This window comes from Sturnus vulgaris, chromosome 3, assembly GCF_052056855.1.
Source record: "Sturnus vulgaris isolate bStuVul1 chromosome 3, bStuVul1.hap1, whole genome shotgun sequence".
In the NCBI taxonomy this organism is placed as follows: Eukaryota; Metazoa; Chordata; class Aves; order Passeriformes; family Sturnidae; genus Sturnus; species Sturnus vulgaris.
This window is the reverse complement of record NC_142245.1, coordinates 30,480,842-30,494,977: the sequence shown is the minus strand read 5'-3', so window position 1 is coordinate 30,494,977 and position 14,136 is coordinate 30,480,842. Positions and strand designations below refer to the sequence as shown.

The following is a 14,136-nucleotide window of genomic DNA, read 5'->3' as shown; positions in this document are numbered from 1 at the left end:
CTTTCTTATGTGTCAGAAGTCTGTGTGTTTATGTTTATCAGTATTTTATGACTTTTTGTGCCTTGTTTGACATGTGTCAGCTACTGAAGGTTCTCTGCTGTAAAATGTGTCAGAGGTGACTAAGTGGCTCCTTGTCCTGCCTGCTTTGCTAATTGTGCTGAGCCAAGGAGTATCTGTTGGATATGCAAGCATGGAGGGTAAGGAAGGGCTTTGTCACCTCAAGGAAACTAATGAGTTGTAGGTAAGAGCTATGATGCTGGTTTGGCCAATAATTACAGGCTGTAGACTTCACAGGTCCCAAAAGCTGAGCAAACTCCATCTTGCTTAATACTTTGATGAAGTACTGAAGGGTGTATGAAGCAGGGATGATCACTTAGAAGCATGAATCAATTTTGAATCAGGTCTACGAACAAAATCTGGGTAATTTGATATTATAGGATATCAGAGTTTCTAGTCTGTGCTCCACAGTGCTTTTGAGCACTAAACTAGTAATCTGTGAGGAAAAAAAAATACAACAGTTTAGACTATCAGAAAGCATAACTTATGAAATAAAGTAACAATTTTGGTCAGTACTTTACTTGGTTCAGCAATATACATAGCTCTCAGATTCTTATGATTAGGTACACTTAGAATGAGACACAGCCTAATATAGATGACTTTGATTTCTAGTTTCTCTTTGTCTTATAGTTGCTTGTTTCTGACTCAACACAGATTCTGAACAAACTGTCCTCTTCCAAAAATTGTTAATATAATGGTCCCTTGGACTTCACTGCTCTGTGTCTGAGAGCTGGGTTCTACTGGTAAAATTACATGACAACATTTACAAAAATATTTCTTATCTGTTGATGCTTCAGGTTTTGTGTTAAAAATGTATATAATTTATGATGTGACCCAAAACACCTCAGTTCTAACAGATTTTGGCTTTGGCCTGTAGGGCTTGAGTTTTTCTTCAGAACTGGTGAGCATACACATCACCAGTTGACTTCAGAAGAAGCTGTGAGTACATAGGCATTCAGTCATTTGCCCAAGGTCATAGGGATGGTCAGGATCAGAGCTCCACAGGGCAGTTCCTGGCTCCAAGTAAATAAACACACATGCCAGACTGGTAGAAACTTCTGAGCTGTGCAGGGATCTTGTGCAGCTGCACCTTAAGAAGTGGGTCTTGTCTTTCATGATCACATCTAAACTGTTACACTTTTATAATGATAATAGCAATTGCCACCTGTGCAGTGGCAGTAACTACCAGGTGAGTAGGAACTATTGTACACTACTGAAAACGTCTTTTCAACTCTCATGATTGCTTTTGAAACATCACAGCTTGGGAATTGCTTGGAATGCTCCCTCTGTGTTGGCTTGACCTACCTGGTTGCAAAGGGTGAGCCAGTGCTTCATTTTCTATCTCATTTACCACCACTGACTTTGCACCAAAGATGTTCGTGAACAATGCAGCAAGCCCTGCTTTTTCTTTTTCTTTTTTTTTTTTCATATCCACTTCAGTAAGTTTAAGGTTTACTAGAAAATTCCTCCTTGTAGTGTCAGCTGAACTGGCTAGGGAATTCTGAGTGCACCTTTTCACAAAGTCCATGAGCTCTCATTAGCATGCTCCAGTGACTGGGGTGCAGCGTGCTGAGCAAAACCTCCACATACTTCAGGAATAATGTAATCTAGTTTTTTGTCTGAGCTCTAAACATGATTTATCTAATGGTGATTTAGAACTTAAATAGAAGCAAGTCTGGAGAAGTGGGCTGAATATTTTTCTCATTTAGCTGAGTTGCCTAAACACTGGGGACTAAGATGAGCTTATGAAGAATCTTCTAACACTGAGTCTGAGTCAGGCATGATTATCCCTCTTTTAGAGAGCACAGAGTCAGAGACATGAATTGGCTTGCCCATGCCCACACAGAAATGCTCAGGTAATGTCAGCATTACAACTTGGTTACTCAGAATTGCACGGATGTGCCACATGTATCTCACTTCTTCCCACCCTAGGTGCTGCAGAGACTGCTTGAAAGGGACCAGGTGCACACTCTTATCTTGACAACTTTTATGAGTACGGGTTTTCTCTTGCATTGTGATTTTCTTTTTAATATAAAAATAATCATCACTAAAGTAAAGTATTACAACATGCACGTTTTTATCATCATCATTGTAAAAATACAGTTCCTTGGATCTGAAAATATTTGTATCTGTAGAAATTTATTTTGTTGGGTCTTCTGGTAAACCAGTACACATTGGCGAAAAGTGAGAGAGAACATATGAAGATTTTCAGAAGTGATCGAAGGAAATTTTCCTGGCCCTAGCAAAGCACAACATTGAAAATGAGAGGGCAATCAATTTAAATGAAAGCAGTAAGTTCTAAAGGTTTAGAAAACTTCAGGTTGATGCTGAGGCTGAGACTTAGGTTTCCTGTCTCTGACAATTTATGAATACCTTTGTCTCTCCCTTGATGTTGGGCATAACTGTTTGTGTCAACTTCCCTGTGTCCCAGAGTAGAATCTGCAGCCCTTTCCTTTAAAGCCTTTGGAATTTACATAACCCTGCAATTGTAGCAATGCAAAATGTGGCTCTGGTTACAATAACAAGGGTTTAGGGAGCGCAGGGAGAGATTGTAGAGGCAAAGGCATAAAAGCAAAACAAAACAAAACTCTACATGCTGTTTTAATTTTCAGCAGCCACGTGAGAACTGTCCTGCAGTTCCTGGCTATAAATAAATCTCTGCCATCATAGGAAGACAAAAACCAAAACAGTTCACATTCCTCCCAAATTTCCTTAAGGTTATAAAAAACAAAGGAATGGTAAATATTTCAAAAGCAGAGTATGTCTTTGCTAAGGAATGTCAAATTATTACTCAAGGGGGTTGATATTTGCATTAAGTCAAGAAATTTGGCATTAAACCTCTCGTTCCCTGCTCCATCTCTGCCAGCTCTTTTAAGAAAACCACTTAGGACTGCATATAGAAAGTTTGCCAGGCAATACTTCTTGGAACTCCATGCATTCAGTGCCTTAGTGTCAGCTGAGGCAGGAACTGCCTCTGAGATGAATGAGCATTACACAGAAGTATGACTGTTGCTTCTTGTCAGATGCTACACCCTACTTCTTTTGCACGGTGTGTTAGGAAGGTGGAGATGAGGATCACTTCATTGCATAGTGAGATGCTGTGGCACTGATAGGTGTAGATGTGAATACGGAATCAAACAATGCACATACCAAAAGTAATATTATAAAAAGAAGGAGGCCTGCTTGGTAAGTAAGATTAGAGTTATTACATGTGGCTGAACATAAATTGGGTCACCTGTTCAAATCCAGTTTATTCATGACAATGAAAAATTTTTACAATTGCAAATGTAGGTCAAGCTACCTCACTTTTAGGCTCAGGGATGAGAAGATGTAATGCCATGTGAATTGCATGACTAAGGATAGCTCTGAAGTGGTAACAAGGACATGAATGAAGATAACTTTTAGTAGAGAACCCTAGAGTAATCAAGACCATGTGACGGTTACTGTACATCAATGAGATGAAAAGGTTTTGTTGAAACTTCTTTCTCCGAAGGTAGTGATACCTTAATTTTAGCCATTCCAAGGCATCAGTAGAAGTACAAGTCTACCATGTGTCAGTGTGGTGAACTCCTAAGCAGCAAGACTGGAGACTAAGAAAGAAATATCAACAGCAGCAAACTGGGAAGGAATTGTGGTATACAGGGAAACTGATTTAAATTGACCCTGAGCTGTGGTATTGATTTGAAAGGGCATGAGGTCTCCCAGAACAGGATATGTTTGAATTTCTGAGTGTTCCCTAAAAACATAGGAAGGAAAGCTGCAGCAGAGGAGGAGCTTGATGTTGCTGTGAAATCGTTCTCCAATTATAGTGTCTGTTTGACACTACCCCATCATGGTGATGGACCACAATCCAACTGAGAGCTTGTGGGAAATAAGCAATGCTTTGCTGGATGTCTGTTATAGATCAAAAGAATGAATAAAGAAGACCCTCTTCAGACAACTGGAGGAGGCTCATGACCACCTCAGTGTCTGCTGGAAGAGCAATACTGCAGAACACAAGAAACCCAGGAGGTTTTTGGAGTGATGACAACTTCCTAACACAGATAATGGTTGAGCTGAAGAGTCACTTTACTGAACCTGGCATTTACAAACAAGGAAGAACAGACGGGGGGTGTGACAGTTAAGGGTGACTTTGGCTGTAGTGACCACGGGATGGTATAGTTAGGACCCTGAGAGGAGGGAGTAGTACAAAAACCAGGATCATAACCTTAGAATTCAGGAGAGCAGACTGAGGCCTGATCAGGGACCTCCTTGAAAGAATTCCACAAGACATGGTCTGGCAAGAAGAGAGGTCCATGAGAGACCAGTGATTTTCAAGGATCTCCTCTTTTAAACTCATGATGATGAGCAAGGAATGAAACAAAGGCGTCAGGAGGCAGTGTAGGCAAGCAAAGAGCTTCTAACTAAACATAAAAGGAAGTTTACAAGAGGTGAGAATATGGTCAGTTGACTTGGAAGGAATATAGAGTCACTATCTCAATGTGTGGGGATGGGATAAGGAAAACCAAGACCTACCAGGCCTTGAGTTTGCTAAGGGACGTACAGGACAACAAAAAGGATATCTAAAGGCAGCTCAATTGCAAAAAAAAAAAAAAAAAAAATTAAAAAAAAAAGAGGGAAAAAATAGACCCACTGTTGAATAGTCTAGAGAACCTGATGGCAAAGGTCATAAAAAAGGATGAGATCCTCAAGTCTTCTTCACTGTGACCTTCACTGGAAGTACTCACCTTGAGAAATCCTATGCCTGTCAGACCTGTCAGCTACTACATATGAAGTAAGGAAGACTCACCCTTGATGAATGAGAATTGGGTTAGGGAATATTTAACTAAACTGTACAAATAAACAAGTAAGTCCCTGGTACCTAACGGGAACCACCCAAAAATGCTGAGGGAGCTGTTTAATGTCAGTGTGAAGCCACTCTTGATTAGCTTTGAAAGGTTATAGCCACTGGGGGAGATTCCTGAGGACAGGAAGAAAGAAGTTGTTATTTTTATCTTTAAGAGGGACAAGAAAGGTTGTCTGGACAGAGTGGGGAGCCTCGCCTCAATCCCTAAAAAGATGAAGGAATGCACCATCCTAGAAATGAATTCCAAACGTACGAGGGACAATAATATGACCAGAAGTACTCAGCACAAATCCATAAGGAAAAATTATTCCTGACCATCCTAATAGCCTCCTATAATGAAATAGGGAGAGAGTGGTAGATGCTGTTTATCTTGACTTTAGTAAGGCTTTTGACACTTTTACATAATGGACAAACTGATGAACTGTGGTCTAGATAAGTGATTAATGGCATGGCTTTGTAGCTAGCTGAGCTGCTGGACTAGAAAGGTTGTGGTCAGCAGCAAACAGATCAGCTGCAGGCCACACAAATAGATTATCCCAGGTTTAGCTCTGGAATACAAAACTGTTTAACATCTTCATTAATGGTCTGGATGATGGGACTGACTGTACCTTAAGCAAGTTTGCTGACAACATAAAACTGGGAAGAAAATGGATAGACTAAATGGCTGTACTGCTGCTTGGAGGCATCTCAGTAAGAATCTCATGGAATTCAACACAGGAAAATACCAAGACCTTTTTCTGAGGAGGAAAAGCCTCATGCATCAGTACAGGCTGGGGCCAACCAGTTGGAAAATAGCCTTGTGCAGAAGGACTCGGAGTTTTGGTAGGGAACAATTTAAACACGAGTCTGAACTGTACCACTGTGGCAGACAACAGCCTTGGACAGTATTAAAAAAAACTTCCAGCAAGTCAAAACAAATGATCTTTCCTCTCTGCTCAGTATTGGTGGGACACATCTGGAGTGCTGTGTCCAGTTCTGGGGTTCTGCAGGGCAAGAAGGAGATGGAGAAAGTGCAATAAAGGGCCGCAAAGATGGTTAAAATACTGGTATATCTGACATATGAGCACAGACTGAGAGACCCGGGACTGCTTACCAATATATATGAATACTTGTTGATGTGGGGAGTGAAGAAGATGGAGCCAAACACTTCTCTGTGGGGCCCAGTGGTAGGATCAGTGTTGATAGGCACAAACCGAAACATAGGAAATTCCATTTAAACATAAGAAAAATAATTTTGTGTGTGTGTGATCAAAACACTGAAACAAGTTGCTAAAAGGCATTGTGGAGGCTCCATATGTGGAGATACTCAAAACCTGACTGGATGGGGTTCCAGGCAACCCTCTCAAGCTGACCCCTCTTTGAGCACAAGGTTTGGAGGAGATGATTTCCAGAGGTCTTATCCAGCCTTAACTGTTCTGTGCTCTGTGGTACCTATTTTTTTTCTCATGGCTCTGTCAAAGCAGCTCAAGAATCATGATCATAGCTGGCACTTACTATTTCGGTCCAAGAACAATTTGTCCCACACCTTCTTAAAATACATGATGCCAGGACAAAAATCAGGAATTGTGGAAGTTTTTTGGGGGATGGGGAGTGGTGGAATTGTTTCCTGTGCTATATATGGTTTGAGGTTGGGTAGAGGACTTAACTCTCTTGTGATTAAAATGTGATGTCTTTCACCAGTATCAAATACTTAAAGGGGGTGGGGAGAAGAGAGAGAGAGAGGCCTGAATTTGGCTAATGTTGATAGACCTGTGTTAAAGCTGATACTGTTACTTCATGAGGTTAATGAGGGAAAAACAAAGCCCTGTTTTTCTGTTATCCCCTAAAGACTACAGTTTCTATGAATAACCTTAAGGCACGCATGGAGAAATTGACAATTCTAATGATGTTTCTCTTAAAACAGATTAGTTAAATACCATGGGAAGCAAGCAAGGAAAAGGTCGCCTTAATGGTATTTCCTAAAGTGACAGTACAGCAGCATTTGTGGAATGTCCTGGAGCACGCTCATTTGGCTTTAATGAAAAATAATAAAAAAAACCCCAACAACAAGAAAATTAGCTGAATGATAAAAGCAAATAATTCAAAACAGATTTCTTTATAAATCGTGGAAATCATCTGTCTAGAGCATCTGATCGAAAGACAAAGCCAATAGTTCTGTACCACCTGAAAACCATCTTTTGTATGTTAATCACACTCTGCTGAAAAAAGATGTTTCTTTTTCTTTATCAATGATCACTTATGACCTCTGTACTCAAAGTTAATGTATAGAGTAACAAATCAACAATTTTTCTGCAGTGCAGATGCAATTAGTGTTGAAGATACAGTGGTACATGTGAGATATTCATATTGGATTTGCTTGTAGAGTGTACTAAGAGCACTGCTGAGAGCTCCAGTGAAGAAGACTAGCCCTGCATTAAAATTAAGAGACCATATAGGAGCCTCTGTACATATTTCTTCTGTAATTTCATTTGAAAGTGAAAAAAACATTGGAGATGCTTTTTATATTGACAGAAAGCTAAAAGGAACAATTTATTTGCAATTGCTTCTCCAGACCACCATCTCTGCAGTCAAAGCTGCTGTACTAATTCATCTGAAGAGGGGCTCTCCCTACACAGTGAGGACCTGAATTGAACAGAGACCTACAGAGAGAGAGAGAAGAGTGAGTCAGAAACTGCACAGATCATCCAGGTTAGTTCTGATTTGCATATGGGGAACGGGAGAGGAACAGAGTACCAGGGAAAATAATTTTAGATACCGTTTTGTTTTCTTAAACATGTTTTATGTTTACTTCACCAGGCAAGAGGAATCTTCTACATACTGCAAGGTGGTAAGATGGTTTTATAACTTCAGAGCAAAGTTAGAGCAAACAGGGCCTCACAAGGCCAAATAATGGAAAAACAAGGTGTGTTTAGAAGCAGCACATGTCCTAATTGTAAAAAAATTATAACCTCCAATCCCATCTGTGTCTTTACCCCATCACCATTTCAGCAGAACAGAACTTATATCTAGGCTGTACTACAAGTGTTAGTCACACCATTACTCTGTCTGAGGGCCAACATAGTAACTTGGTTTTGATTATAATTATAGTATAAAGTGGAGTAATTTCTTGTAAGTAATAGACTTATTGGAAATGATAGCTTAGTAACATTCTTGATTTTATGCTCCTTCCTTCCTTCCTTCCTTCCTTCCTTCCTTCCTTCCTTCCTTCCTTCCTTCCTTCCTTCCTTCCTTCCTTCCTTCCTTCCTTCCTGGAATCCTTCCTTCCTTCCTGGAATCCTTCCTTCCTTCCTGGAATCCTTCCTTCCTTCCTGGAATCCTTCCTTCCTTCCTGGAATCCTTCCTTCCTTCCTGGAATCCTTCCTTCCTGGAATCCTTCCTTCCTGGAATCCTTCCTTCCTGGAATCCTTCCTGGAATCCTTCCTTCCTGGAATCCTTCCTTCCTGGAATCCTTCCTTCCTTCCTTCCTTCCTTCCTTCCTTCCTTCCTTCCTTCCTTCCTTCCTTCCTTCCTTCCTTCCTTCCTTCCTTCCTTCCTTCCTTCCTTCCTTCCTTCCTTCCTTCCTTCCTTCCTTCCTTCCTTCCTTCCTTCCTTCCTTCCTTCCTTCCTTCCTTCCTTCCTTCCTTCCTTCCTTCCTTCCTTCCTTCCTTCCTTCCTGGAATCCTTCCTGGAATCCTTCCTGGAATCCTTCCTGGAATCCTTCCTGGAATCCTTCCTGGAATCCTTCCTGGAATCCTTCCTGGAATCCTTCCTGGAATCCTTCCTTCCTTCCTTCCTGGAATCCTTCCTTCCTGGAATCCTTCCTTCCTGGAATCCTTCCTTCCTGGAATCCTTCCTTCCTGGAATCCTTCCTGGAATCCTTCCTGGAATCCTTCCTTCCGTCCCTCCCTCCCTCCCTCCTCAGCATTGTCCTCTGGTGCAATTTAGAATACTTCAGTGTTTTGGTCTATTAAGAATTTATGCTTCCAATTTGTCCATGAAGCCTAAGTGCACCTAGTATCTCATGGTTTTCAGTGTCCTTTTTTATTTTTTCTTGCAGACTTGCAACAGTCATTTGCAGAAACAAAATAATGTGAAACCTTTTCTTGCCATGGTATTTGCACTTTATGTGAAGCAATGCTGTGCAGTCTTGTGGCCCAGTTCCCTACTGACACCAGCTCTGCAGCAGTATTTACATGAGTGCAATGTGAGTGTGGAGTGTGGCTGAGTTAAGGTGCCCGGTATGAATGAGCAGAGCAGTGGTAAATCAGTGGTCAGGGCTCAAGCCCCATCATCCTTCTGATGAACTGAACAGTAAGTTTCCTGTGGTTGTCTCCATAGGCATGAGACTGTCTCTCTGTCAATATCCTAAATATCCAAAGCTGTTAGAACCTCACAGACACCAATACAAAAAAATACAAGTGCTAAATTCAGATTCTGCCATGTGAAACAAAACATGATGTTCAGCTCAAGCTCCAGTTTTCTAAATGTGTATGGTTATCTATTCAAAAGGTACAGATACTACCCATAATTTAAAAACATTATTATTTTACATCTTTGAAGTCTTTTGAAAAGCTGATTCATTCCTAATTAGCTACATCCCTCTAGGTGGCCAGTTTCTTCTCTGGCACGTGCAGTGGTCCAGGAGCAAACAATGGTTTGAGGGACCCAGTCTCTGCATGAACCTCTTGCATAGAACCAGGGCCACTACCTAGTTAAATATGTGCTGCTCTCCTGGCATACACCAAGTTTCCCTCTGGCTCAGACTGCCAGGATGGAATTAAAGCTTGCAGAACCTGGGTGTGCCCCTCTTCACTCAACTGCTTCACAGAGAAAGCAATGTATTTTTTGTCTCCAGAGCAACTCTGCCTTCTGGTAAACATGCATGTACTACTTTGCACCTCAATGGAGCATGGGTGCTCTGCATTCCCTGTAAAATGAACCCTCTTGCCAAGTACAACAAAGATGGTTTTCTTCTCTCCTGCCCTCACACTCACAGTCAAGCAGATTTCCAAGAAAGTAAGTCAGCATCCTTTGCCTAGAAGTAAGGAGCCACCTTTCCGTAGGAACATTGTCCCATTTCCAGAACGCCTAAGCATACAGGAATTCCTGTAAAGAAGGTCAAGTATCCTTCGGGAAAGTATGTGTCACAAAATAGGACAGATTTCATGTGATGAAAATTATGTCTAAGAAAAATCAGGGCACGTTAAGAGTGCTGTAATAGAGGAAAGGCAAAAAACCCCAAAGCAAAACAAACAAAAAACCAAACCCAAACTAGACTAAAACACCAAAGCCCCCACAGCTAGAATAAAGAACTTGGCTATCAAATATTGAAACTAAATGTCATTTGCAATTAATTGCTGTAAGGTCAACTGCCTCCCTAATTGATTTCTGCTTCTTACTAGGGGATCAGTGCTGCTGATTAGTTTGCATGCAAACTTCCAAGAATATGAATAATCAGAGTTTAGCAAGACACACCAACTGAAACTAATTCTTCTAGGTCTTCTTCAAAGAATACACAGTAAACAAATGTTGTCCCCTGCACAGCATCACTGGTAGAGCCAGGACGTTTTGTTCCAGCTACTTTTTTTTCCACTGAGATGCTACAAAGCACTTAAAAGCATGCAGAACTGACTATATTGAAATAATTTTCCAATGAAGTGAGTTTTCTTGGCAGAAATAGGAGCAGTGGGACAGCTCAGTCACCAATTCTGCAAAAAGGAGGATATTTAGCTGGAGTTCCCTGCCTGCTGAGCAGCTGTTTCAGGATCCAGTAGTAGCCAAGTACCATTTAAAAAATCCCTAGGCTGTTCTAGAGTCTTAACATACCTCCATCAGCTTATAGACCACAGAGTTACAAGGGCAGTTTAAAAACTGACATTACTGTTTCAGTTTGGTTTTGTGTCAACCAGTAGTCAATCAGAATAAAGGATCTGGCCTAGATCCTGTATCAGAATAAGAAATGGAAATAGCCTTTCCCTTTCCATTTCTCTGTTCCTTTGATAGATACTATTTTGATTTTCCTGGAAGTCATTGAGATCTCTGTCTTCATAGCTGGAGACTGACTTTACTTCTGACTGTATTAATCTCCTTTTCTTGGTTGGAACAAGCAATGTTGATATAGATCATTGGTAATGAAATGATGGTCAATACAACATCAGGTATTCTCTAATCACTTCCAAAACTTAAAAAGGCCCCTAATCCCCTCCCCTCTATGCAGCTAAACAAGTCCATGTGCATATATGAGGGGAATAAAAAGGAAAACAACCCCTGATCATTCAGAACCCAAACTAATTTTTAAATTACTATTAATGGAAGTGTATGTTGCAGTGCAGCTCAATCAGCTAGGATTCTTTTTCAAAAATGCAAAAAAAATTCCTTCAAATGAAAAATATTGAAAAATGTCATTAAGCAGACCATTATTGGAACAGCTGCCTAGGGACAAGCTCACTCCAGTCACCTTAGTTCACATATTTAGTAAATTTAGACAACGACATATGCGTAATAATATTTGTGATACATATCACCTGTCTGCATACTGCATCTGTCTGTAAGCTGACAATTTGGTAGAACACAGATTTTTAAAAGAAAAAGTATTTGTCTGGAAGATGGGAAAATATATACAGAATAGAAGGAAGCATTCAAAAATGATGGGGAAGGCAAAGGAAGATTGCATTTTACAAATCAGTGCCCTCTAGTTTGCTAAATGAAATTCCATGGAACCGTTTTACTACAGCTCTGGTCTGTGCAAAATAACATGAAGAAGTTCAAAATGGCATAAGGTGTTATGTGTGAACACAACACAAAATTCTTCAAGGGAGGCAAATGAAGCTATGATGAAGTTGCTGACTACAAATATTTACAGTTGTCAGGGGCTGGTAACTACCTTTAATTGCCTACAGATGATCAGAGCTTTAGTTGCAGGAAATTTAATCTAATTCTGGCTGATTCTGTCTCTCTTGCCTTCAGGGATGTGAGTTTGAGTTGGGCTGTTATCTGAAAATGAAGGTTCACTTTGAAGATGTTTGAGAAATACCAAGCAAATCTAAAGGGAGAAAAGAAACAACTCCTGTAGAAGTTTCATTTTTTTTCTTTTTACTTCCAGTTGAAGTAAAGATGACTCACTTTCTAAAAGCTCCTAAGCTTCTTCTTTTTGAAGAGTGAATGCCTTTCCTCTTTCCATAGCTGTTATCCAACATGCAGCAAATACTGATGTTCTTTCTTGCAGGCTTGCTTGTTTGCTGGCTGGCATGTTCCCCTGCCAGCACACAGCTTGTGCAGACCACTCACGAAATCTTAACCAATACAGGGGTGACGATTTAATGGGCTTGAGAAGCCAATGAAAGACAAGGAGCTGTGAACAATACAGGAAAAACACAGGGAAAAGGGTGAAAATTGAAATGTGCTGCCTCCAGGAAGGCCTGTACCAACATCTTACTATGATGGATACAGATCTGAATGCAGTTTTAGCTGACCCAAATTTTGTGGCGTGGGCCATTTTATGAAATGGAAACCCAATCTTTTAATTTAAGAACAATTGGTAAAGGTAGCTTGATAGCTAGTACATTGATTTCAGGCATTGTCAAGAAATTATCTTCATACTGAATACCATAACTTTCACTAACTACTCAACTCTTACACATCTGATAAGATTTCATTTCTAGGAACAAACGTATTTGTTTATTTATTCCTAACCATTTTTTTTAAAATTCAGAAATTAAACTCACCAAAAATAAATGTTTGTGCCGGGATCTTATAAAACCATATTCTTCCACAGTGTCAAGAATGCTGCAGGAAAAGAAATGACACCAGCAAAAAATCAGATGCAAGCTAACCCTACCAGCAATAAGTTTTGCCACAGTTTCACGCAAACATCTTCATGACTATACTCATGTGTATATGCATACATGCATGCACAAGACTGTACATGCATTATAGTTCATCAAGTGGAAAAAAAAATCTTGTGGCATTACCAGTTATAAATTTAAAATATTAACGAATTTTATTTCAGATGAGCTTTGTCTAGACCTTTACTTTTAAAAAGTTCAAGGCATTTTTGCTAAATGATGTATCAACAACATTAAAGATGTTGGCCATGTTAGGATTGAAAAATTTTAATATGAAAAACACATATATATATAAATATGTCTCTGAATTGAAGCATCCTTATTCATCTGGTAGTCAGTGAGAATGGAATCCAGCCTTTAGATCTGACTATGTATGCCTCATTTCAGCCCCTCAGCAACAGGGGACAGAATTTTGTGTGGTTCATTGATAAGGGATGATAGTGATGGATCCACCACTGCATTCCATCCAGCGTCAGTGTACAGCAGTAATACTGCTCTCTAATTCGGACTGGAGGGATGCTCAAAGCATTGTGTGGCATTTCAGAGACTGGGACACACGCAGGGGAGGAAAGCCCTGTTGGTCCTGTACCCTGTGGTGACTGAGCTGCTGACCCTGTGGCTGCACGGGGTGGTGGTGTCAGGCAAGGCACGCAGCCAAGGGCACAGAGCCGTGGTGTTTACTCTCACTGCCAGATGGAGCAGGCAGCCTGGCACTGGGGCCCTTCTCACAATGCACACTTTTGTTGTCAGATTAATATACCCGTGTCCTTTTGTTTTGATGAGGGATCTAACAAACACTTCATATCTCCAGAGGTGGAGCAACATCTCAGAGAAGTTTTTGCTTCTGTCTTCTTAAAGGAATACGGTTTTGAGCAGCAAATTATTTGATTTTGTGTGTCCCTTTCTCCTTTTCACTCCTTGCTATTCTGGGCCCTTATATACTGCAGCTTTTTTGGTTTTGACCTTGGTCTTCAGAAGCGAAAAATTCTTGTTAAAATAGGTGTTTTCTTTAATACTTTTACTCCTAAATTTGGAAGGAGCTGCCTTTGTAGGTATGCTTGTGCTGCCTCGCAAAGTAGACATTATGTGATACACAGTTCAGAGAGACAAACACACCTTCTTCTTTTTTGGCACTTTGGCAGGACTTCATGTTTTGCTGTCCCCTATAAGCTAATCCACAAAAATACCTCCTACTAAATGTGACTTCTTGTGCAAGGGGAATACTCCACTGAATCAAACACTTCTGCAAACTGCAGCACTTTTCAGTTTTCTCGGAGGTATTTCCAGTTCAGTATTTCATAATAAAAAACTGGCTTCTCCATCAGCTTCTATTCCAAGGTGTTGCTAACGCCAGTATTGAATTATGTGACACCAAAGTTTAAGGTACTTTGTTGTAATTGAGTGAACAGA

General features: G+C 40.4%; 1 protein-coding gene across 2 annotated transcripts in view; it reads left to right on the top strand.

Annotated features, from left to right (window-relative positions):
- Nucleotides 1–14,136, top strand: part of DAAM2 (dishevelled associated activator of morphogenesis 2) — a 208,313-nt gene that overhangs the window by 10,672 nt on the left and 183,505 nt on the right. For both annotated transcript variants that reach the window (XM_088161275.1, XM_088161273.1), the window contains exon 2: nucleotides 7,455–7,591. The gene's annotated coding sequence lies outside the window, so the exon portion shown is untranslated. The remainder of the gene's footprint in view (nucleotides 1–7,454; nucleotides 7,592–14,136) is intronic.